General features: G+C 44.0%; 1 protein-coding gene across 1 annotated transcript in view; it reads left to right on the forward strand.

The window, feature by feature from the left end:
- The window catches only part of LOC134080888 (neural cell adhesion molecule 1-like), a gene marked incomplete at its 5' end in the record, with an annotated part of 79234 nt that overhangs the window by 30962 nt on the left and 45772 nt on the right, over window positions 1-2500 (forward strand). The gene's annotated exons all lie outside the window — the stretch shown is intronic.

A 2500-nucleotide genomic window follows, 5' to 3' on the forward strand; every position in this document is an offset into this window, starting at 1 on the left:
AGTACGTTGTTTTGTTTTTGCCACGCGTTCGCGTCCAGTTTGTCTGGATTTTCCGATAATGACAGCAATCTTGTGATGCTGATATTGACTTTTAATTTCTGCGCGTGTAAACTAGTCTAAGATACTGTGCTTGAACGAAGTTAGCTGTGACAGACTAACCTACTGGTTTTCATCGTTTTAACCACAAAGCCTGTCGACATTAGGTCTACTCAATTGTTTAGTTAACACCTTGTCATTTCGCGTTTGTCCCGCCGTTCACCTCCGTGCGTCCCATGTACATCAGAACATATGTCGGGATAGCCATCTCACTATGAGAAAACGTATGACGATAGTGCTAAGAGATTAACACGTATGCATGCTTGGTAAACATCAGTCTTGCACATAATATTGAGCTGATTTTTTTAGTGGAAATGGCTTACTGTAGCATTGTGCTGATAGATGGAAAAAGTTGCCTATTTAAAGGCACAGTCTGAATTTTAATCCTAGCTCTCCATTTAGTGTGTGCACTTGAACAACTATAATGATGTAGCATATAACAGTGCTGCCCTACAAAGCAGAAAGGCAGTAACTGCATTTTTGGTCGAAAATTAGTTATTATAATTTTCATGACATTAAAGTTGTTATGAAGATTGAGTACCAAAAATAAGCTAATGTAAAGTAAAAAAAATAAATAAACCTCCAATAACTGCTACATTAACTACAACCATAAGGCTAAGCAACAGCATAATTTAAAATGTTTTTTTTTTTTTTCAGTTTGCACTCTGCATAGTTACTGCCTTTTTGCTTTGCAGGGCAGAGTAGGGCCTGCCATTTATTTTAAGAGGAGAGGTGTTGGACGTAATACTTTGGAAGGAGAGGGAAACAGTATCAATATTAGTTTCAAACAGTATCAATACAAAAAAAAAAAATCGTGATAAAATCGTATCGTGAACAAAAAATCGTGATCCATATCGAGTCGTGAGTTGAGTGTATCGTTACATCCCTAATGAGGACTTAACTCCACTTAACACACACACACACACACACACACACACAAAGAGATACACACACACACACACACCCCACAGACAGACACACACAGAGACACAGAAACACACACACACACGCACACACACACACACACACACACACACACACACACACACACACACACACACACACACACACACACACATAAAGAGATACACACACACCCACCCCACAGACAGACACGCACAGAGACACAGAAACACACACACACACACGCACACACACACACACGCACACACGCACACACGCACACACGCACACACGCACACGCACACGCACACGCGCACACTCACACTCCCTCTGCGATGTCTTGAGCTGGCGTGTCCGTATAGTGAGATGGCTTTAGCTGAATGTGCACCATCAGCAGTGTCATCCCCTCCAGTCAGGGCCAGTCTCTCCATCTCTACTCTTTCTTCTTTCCATCTTTTCTTCCTCTCCTCCTCTCCTCTCCTCTTCTCCTCTCCTCTCCTCTGCATCCCCTCCAGTCAGGGCCAGTCTCTCCATCTCTACTCTTTCTTCTTTCCATCTTTTCTTCCTCTCCTCCTCTCCTCTTCTCCTCCTCTCCTCTTCTCTATGCATCCCCACTAGTCAGGGCCAGTCTCTCCATCTCTGCTCTTTCTTTTATCTTCTCCTCCTCTCCTCCTCTCCTCTTCTCCTCCTCTTCTCTTCTCTATGCATCCCCTCTAGTCAGGGTCAGTCTTTCCATCTCTGCTCTTTCTTTTATCTTCTCCTCCTCTCCTCCTCTCCTCCTCTCCTCTTCTCCTCCTCTCCTCTTCTCTATGCATTCTCCCAGTCAGGGCCAGAGTTGTCTTAGGCACATTCTCTATCTTTTCTCTTTCTTTTATCTCCTCCTCCTCTCCTCTCCTTCTCTCCTCTTTTTTATGCATCCTCCCAGCCAAGGCACTTTATGCTTATGTAGCACAGTGCAAGTTGGCTGTCTCTCAGCACTGCAGGGAGGCGTGTGTGTGTGTGTGTGTGTGTGTGTGTGTGTCATCCTGAGTGATTGGACTTGTGTGTGTGTGTACAGTATGTCTGTGTGACACTCCGAGTGATTGGCCGTGGGTGTTTGTGTGTGTGTCTCTCTCTCTGTGAGTGTGTGTGTGTGTGTGTGTGTGTGTGTGTGTGTGTGTTCCTCTGAGTTCCTCTGTGTGATTGAATGTGGCAGCTCTCTGTCGGTCCCCTAATAGCGCAGATGAATATGCAGACGCTGTGAAGTGTGCAAGTGTGGAGGCCATTTCTTTACACAGCAGCTGATGCCTTCAGTCCTAACTCAGTTAAAGCTGCTCTGTGTTAAGACACAACTGAAAGACTTTATACGTGTAAGGCCAGAGTTTAACAGACTGGTTAGCATGACTAAATAAGATACAAAAAAAGGAAAATATTTTTAAAACGTGTATTTTAAAAAGCATTTACTTCAAGTGAAATCATCAGAAACATCAGCAATTGGTCAAAATGCTCAGGCCCTGTCTCC

The sequence above is a fragment of the Sardina pilchardus genome, chromosome 5, assembly GCF_963854185.1.
Source record: "Sardina pilchardus chromosome 5, fSarPil1.1, whole genome shotgun sequence".
Classification (NCBI taxonomy): Eukaryota; Metazoa; Chordata; class Actinopteri; order Clupeiformes; family Clupeidae; genus Sardina; species Sardina pilchardus.